Source organism: Nuphar pumila, chromosome 5, assembly GCF_984573655.1.
Source record: "Nuphar pumila chromosome 5, dmNupPumi1.hap1.1, whole genome shotgun sequence".
In the NCBI taxonomy this organism is placed as follows: domain Eukaryota; kingdom Viridiplantae; phylum Streptophyta; class Magnoliopsida; order Nymphaeales; family Nymphaeaceae; genus Nuphar; species Nuphar pumila.
Genome location: NC_143253.1, coordinates 133,861,356 through 133,868,411, shown reverse-complemented (window position 1 = coordinate 133,868,411; position 7,056 = coordinate 133,861,356). Strand labels below are relative to the sequence as shown.

Sequence of the window (7,056 nt, the reverse complement as noted above, 5' to 3'; positions counted from 1 at the left end):
TAGGATTTGGTGAAGACATCTCTCCATTGATGAATCCTTGCATGTTTTGACTTTCGATCAAGGCAAGGATCTGAATGCGCCACAACAAAAAATCTGAGTGGTTGAGCTTTAGTGAAACAAAATTTGTGATGTTTAAGGTGGAAGGATATGAATATGTTGAACCTGAAGACAGCTAAGCCATCACGCGAACTAGAGGCATCTCAGGAAAGTAAACTCTAATCAAGAAGAGAGACAGTGAAAAACAAATCAATGTTGCAGCTCTGATACCATAAAGAAATATTGAGCAAACGAACACACAAACCAATTTACGTGGTTCAATTCTAGAATAAAACCTACATCCATAAAAAAAAACTCTCTCTCTTGGTATTAATATTATCAAGAACATATTGTTGAGATACATAAGATGTAGCATATATAAAACTCGATCCGTGATTGTCTGCTATAAATTTTCTAACATGGATCTCTTATCCTTATCCACTAAGTCAAGAGTGGTTGTTTGTTAGGATTGTGCAGATCCTTTCCTTCAAGGCCAATATTATCTTCAGCTGCGATGGGCAAATGTGGTGGTGCGAGATCTTATGACGTGGTGTTATGTAGCTAGCGGATGGTGTTACTGTTGCACCTTGGATCTGAATCTTCAATAGACGTGTATAATAAATTAAAAAAAATTAAAGACCCATCCAAAATGTGCATTTCATGGTGAAGATGAATAGGGATGGCGGTGGACCGGGGGAAAATGGGATCCCCCCTGCCTCATCCCATTTGAACCGAGGATGGAGGACATGAAACGGGGATGGAGGTTAAAATCACAACCTGTGCGAAGATGGAGGTGGGGATGGACTTATGCTTTTCCCCGCCGAATCCCTGATCCTTTTTTATGGATGGCTGTGGACCGAGGGAAAATGGCTCCCCACCCCGCCCCACCCCCCGTTTGGACTATGGATGGAGAACATGAAACGGGGATGGAGGTTAAAATCAAGAGCCATGTGGGAATGGAGGGCAGGACTTTGAGTGGGGTGGAGACGAATGTCACAAATCCCCGTCTTGAGAAAACCTCGTCAAAGAAATTCTCACTCACGAGCAATGTCAATGGAAAAAATCTTGAGAAATATCATTTTGTGTATATAAAAAAGATCGTGACATTGTTGGTGCCCATGGAAATTTGTAATACCTGCACAAGCAAACACATTATTATGGGTGGGCCATGTCGATCCATCCCACCATGAGTTGGGTTTAGGTCCTGACCTGTTGGCTACCAGGTTGAAACCCGACGCGTTATATACATGGGCTGGTCTTAGGTCAGCTCATGGCTTACTCGATGAGCCTGAGCTACATAATTAAGTTTTTAATTAGTAGCTGTTTACTGTTCTTATTTTCCTAATTAGTTGCATAGATTTTATGAAAAATAAAAAGATAATTAGATGACTGTATTATTTTTATTTAATTTATTATTTTTGATATTATAAAAATTAATTTATAAAATTCATTAAAAAATAACCTACAAATGAGTTTTGGGTTGGGCTAGACAGACACATTGAGCATTGGCTCATTGGGTCTTGGGCTGCTCTTCAAACCTGAGCCAGTTAACAACCTGGCCAAACCCATTAATAAATGGGTTGGTACCGACTTTAAACTCGATGGCCGAGTTCTAAATGGTCCTGGGCCAGCCCGATGCTTACACCCCTACGCATTATCGTAGCTAATACAACCACTAAGTCAGGCATAACCACTAGTGTAATGAGCTCGATCCGAGATTAACTTCCACTATTATATTACAAATTTTTTTTAAAGGCAAGCTGGGGTTAGGGGATCCCTACCAGAACAACAACCACCCCCATGTGGCAGAAGGATTCGATCCTAGGAGTTCAGCTTGACACAGGACCACGCAGGACCACGCTTACCACATGGGATACCACTTCGTGGTCACTACAATCGCACGACTGATTGTTCTTAATAACTTGCAAAATTTATGATTAACCATTTAACTTATAATAAAATTATGTTTAACCACCTGTTTTTCAAAACTTTTTTATCATTTGACTCCAGTTGAATAACTCAAATGACATTCCAACCGACTCTTTAAAATGACACCGTAACCATTTTCTTTGTTTTTTAATGATTGAATGCGTCTTTTAGTGATTGTAGTACAGAAAGGTTAAATCAGTAAATTTATCAAGAAAAGTGATACGTGGTTGTAGTATAGTTAAAGTTAATTCAATAACTTTAGTAAGGAAAGTGATACGGGCGGACATATGAGGAATAAGCTGGAAACGCAGGCGTCTATTCGAAAAGTTTTTGAAAATTAGGCCGTTAAATATAATTTTGTCATAAGTTCCGCAGTTGAACGTAATTTTACGTTAAGTGTTACGGGAAAGTCTTAGTGCACTACGGTCATTTACTCAGAAACCAGATGATCAGAAAGTCATTTCACCATTCTAAAAAATTTAGAGAGAGAGAGAGAGAGAGGTTAGGATGAGGAAGGTGGGTGGAAGGATCGTCTGGGAGGTCGCGCCCAATTGCGTGTGAGTGCACGAGGGCGGCCGTTGGGGGAGAGGCGGTGGTGGCGTTCTAGTGGCAGGTTTGACAGGCTGGCATGACAGGGAAGTGCAGTAATGATCCGTCCCTCAGCTCATCTACCCTCTCTTCGCCCTTTCCGACCCTCTTAATTTTTTTTTTTTACATTCTCAAACGGACCCTTTTAATTTTTTTATAAATAAATAAATAAATAAATAAATAAATAAATAAATATATATATATATATAAAGTAATGAGCGGGTGTAAAATGAAAAGTGTTAATTGATACGTACTAAATGAGTTTTTATTTTTTTAAAAAAAAAATTTGACGGTATAAATGTGATCCATATACTTGATTTTATAGGAATCAGTTCTTCAAGTGTTCTATTCAGACTCGTTTTTATAAGGTTCAAAAAATTAATGGTCTAAAATCTTTGTAAATTTTTAAGCTCTAAATATCAAAACACTTGATTAAAGTGTGGATTCTTCGTAAATCGACCATGCCCAATACATTTATGAGGTTGAAACTGTATAAAAAACCACAAAGAACATTGAAAAATACATTTAGCACGTATAAGAGCAAAAACAAAACCCACCCTATATATATATATATATATATATATATATATATATATATATATATATATATATATATATATATATATATATATATATATATAGAGAGAGAGAGAGAGAGAGAGAGAGAGAGAGGGGGTGCAGCCGATTCCGATAAGAAAATGGCTTACGAAAATGCTCTTCAGCCTGGCCTAGTCAAAAACTCATCACCTCGCATCTCCCCACATGACGACGCGTGTTCCCTTGACGGTTACTTTCAAGCAACCGTACCTCAGACCGCTACCGGTTACGCCTCCCTCCTCCTCCCGCTAGCGGTTAGTCTCCCTCCTTATTTATACCCTTCCCCGCTCTTCTTCCACTCCGCTAATGAAAATCAATCATCCCCACTTACACGCACCAAAACTCTCTTCTGTTCTTGGTCTCTATTTATAAGAAGAAGAGAGAGAGAGAGGAACTCAGCCATAGAGATTGAGGAGGTGTGATATGGCAGCAGCAGGAGCAGGGATGGGGAGTGGGAGGAAGGAAGTGGATCGGATCAAGGGGCCGTGGAGCCCCGAGGAGGATGAGGCACTGCAGAGGCTGGTGGAGAAGCACGGGGCCAGGAACTGGTCTCTGATCAGCAAGTCCATACCCGGGAGGTCCGGGAAGTCGTGCAGGCTGAGGTGGTGCAACCAGTTATCACCGCAGGTGGAGCATCGGACCTTCACCCCGGAGGAGGACGCCACCATCATCCGAGCCCACGCACAGTACGGCAACAAGTGGGCCACCATCGCCCGCCTCCTCTCCGGCCGCACCGACAACGCCATCAAGAACCACTGGAACTCGACCCTCAAGCGCAAGTGCTCCGCCGACCCCTCCTCCGCCGCTGGCCCCTCCCCACCCCCCGCCAAGCGCTCCAATAGCTCCGGCGGCGGCGGTGGCGGTGGTGGTGGTTCCGGTTCCGCCTCCGCCGGCATACTCTGCCTCAGCCCTGGAAGCCCATCGGGCTCTGACGTGAGCGACTCGAGCCTACCACTCGCCGCTTCTCCTCCTCCGCGTCTCGCACACGTCTTCAGACCGGTTCCGCGGGCGGCAGTGCTCCATCTCGAGGCGTCCAGCTCGACGAATGATCCTCCCACCTCGCTCAGCCTCTCCCTCCCCGGTGCCCAGCTGGATTCCGGAGATTCAGCCTCTGCCGGATCGTCGGTCCCGTCCCACCAGCCGCTCCCCGTGTCTCTCCTGCCGTCCGGCGGCGATCTCGCAATGTTCGCCGGGGTGGCGGAGAAGCCCTTCTCGTTCGGGCCGGAGTTCTTGGCGCTGATGCAGGAGATGATCGCGAAGGAGGTGCAGAAGTATATGTCGGTGGTTCAGATGAATGGCGGCGGGTTCGATCCTGCTGCGTTTGGGGTGAGGATCGGCGTCAGCAAGCTGGAATAGAAAGAAGAACGAATAAAGTTGGAATCTTTGTTTTTTTTCCTTCTCTCGTTTTATCGGTGGTAAGAGTTGTTCTGTACAGAGGTGGTGGAGAAAAAGAGGGCGAAAGAGCGAGAAGATGAGGAGAAGTGGGTTGGAGAGGGTTGAATCGAGAATTTTCCGATGTAAGTCGGCCGAAAGACGCCGGAGTTTGAGAATAGATCGGGAATCGGAGCGACCATAATCGCCATCATCACGCTCAAGTGATGTTTTTTCATTTTTTTCCCTTTTTCTTTTTAATCTTTCTGATAAGAGGAAAACAACTTGGCTCTTCGTGGCTGTACAAAGAGGGGAAAAGATGGAATTTTTCCAAGCAAGAAATCCAAATGACGAAAAAAAAAACAAAATTGGTATATGATGAACAGATGGTGCTTTTCACGAGGGTTAAATTTTAATGTTTTTCTCTTAACAAATCATTAATAAAATGGTAGAATAGAACTAAGAGAGAACTTGGATCGTTGTACGAAACCGAAGTGATTCCTTTTCTTTTTCAACTCATTCAGAATTGGGTATTCGATGAGGAGAATGTGTGCTATTGACTATGAAGTTCAGAGCATAAGAAAAATAATAAAAGATCGCCAAATTGGGGCTGTTAGTGCCTGCCTAAAACTTTATTATTTTTCCGTTTTGAATCGGTTTTCTCTGTTAAGTTGGTCATCAAAACCGGAATTAACAACAGCACCGAATCGGGGCGTTATCATAAAAAACAATATGCAGGAAAAGAAGGGAATTAGTACCAATTTGTTGGTTACTTTGAAAATGGTGGATTGGTGTTTCTGTAGTGATTAAGGTGTTTCTCTTATAAAGGCCAAAAATTCAAGTCTTTGCCCTCTATGGGGAGCAGAGATTGGTAGCTTCCCTGCACCGTTGATTTCGCAGAACCGACGGTGGATTGTGGGGTGTCATGAATATTTGATCGTTTGCTTTGGTGCAAGCTCACATAATTAGTTGTCTGATGTGAAATATAGCAGAACGTCTGATGGCGGGAACGCTTCCAATTCTTATTAAATATATTGGAAAGATTGAATATTTAATGATGTTGGTGGCCGTTGTGTTGTTCTGTTAGGACTTGAGATGAGCGTCTCAGTATATTATTTTATTACTTTATGCAATCCTTATCTGAACAACTCCTAAGATAACCCTTGAGAGTTTGAAACATAATGTTGTATAGAGGGACTCCACCTACCAAGGAATTTAAGTCTATTAAAAACCATGTATTTTTAATACGATATGTCCTCAACTTGGTGGTCATCAAAGATGAAAGGGGGCGTTTAAGGCTACCACTCAACATTAAGATTGGAAGTTGGGCTAAATACTACATTGGAACAACTTAGGTGTGCCCTAAATCAAATATCATGAAGAATCCGTTGGAATAACTTTTTCTTTTTTGGCTAAACCAAAGGAAAACCAGTTCCTGGCCTACCACATATTGGCAGACCTTGGTTGGTAAAGCCCTTAAGAGCCCCCCCCCCCACTGCAGAGTACACCTAGCTTCGATCTTGCAGCAAGGGATGCTTGTTTTGGGTTGGTGACATCTGGTCAACCTGGTGAGATTCATAAGTTGTCCTTCCCATATGAGCAGAGTCATTGTGGGCAATTGGTGCCAACTTGGTACGATTGGTCAGTACAGTCCAGCTTGAGTGAGCCATTTTTAACTAGTCCAGCTAGTATGGAAATTAAAGGTGGAAATTGTAGCTGCAGTTTCTTCATCTCCTTTTCAGTGATGCTGAACAATGAACAGGTCACTTTTTTGGACAGAAGCATTGATGATACTGCTAAAAAAAACTAGGGAGGGTTAGGATATCCTCCAAAAAGGTGTTACTGCACGAGCAAAATATCACAAAACCCTCATTGGAAAGTAGATTTCTTTTCCTTTACACTTGTTCATTTGGTATGTAAATGCACTCTATGGTGCTAGTGCAGTCCATGACACAAGCAAATTTTTTGTTGCTTTTTATTGATGAACCAGTTGGAGAAGGGAGGAGTGTTGGGTATGAGAACATTTAGGGTAGCTGCCATGGTCAGACAACTGGGTTCTATTGAAGATTCAAGTAATCATTGTTGGGTATGGACTATGGACCACTATGGTGCAGTAAACAAATCCCAACTTTGTTTTAAGGTTACTTATTCAATTGTCAAGTTATAGCTCCTAAGTTGGAAACCTAAGGCAACTGCATTTCTATCCCATCACACTAAAAGTCAATTAATTTAAGACAATCATGTTTCCTACACATCCATGTTGGGTTTGGGGAACCCTATCTGCATCATGTGTTGGTGAGGTGTCAATTGGCAATTTTATTTTTTGAAAGGCAAGCTTGGGTTAGGCAGACCTTACAAGTTATTATTAAACATACCACTGGGTTTTGAACCTGCAACGTCCCACCACAAGGAGACGTGCACCGATAGCTCAGATCAACCATGGTATCACTAGGCAAATTTTGATGTGGCCACGTGTCTTACAAGCACCGGCTGTAACTACAGCCTAACAAAGTCTTGGGGAAAGCAATGTATTTG

General features: G+C 42.6%; 1 pseudogene across 1 annotated transcript; it reads left to right on the top strand.

Moving 5' to 3' along the window:
- The first annotated feature begins 3,456 nt into the window (after nucleotides 1–3,456).
- LOC149838843 (transcription factor MYB44 pseudogene) lies at nucleotides 3,457–4,904 on the top strand (annotated as a pseudogene). The gene has a single exon (XR_016431993.1). The product of XR_016431993.1 is annotated as a transcription factor MYB44 pseudogene (transcript).
- The last annotated feature ends 2,152 nt before the right edge of the window (nucleotides 4,905–7,056 follow it).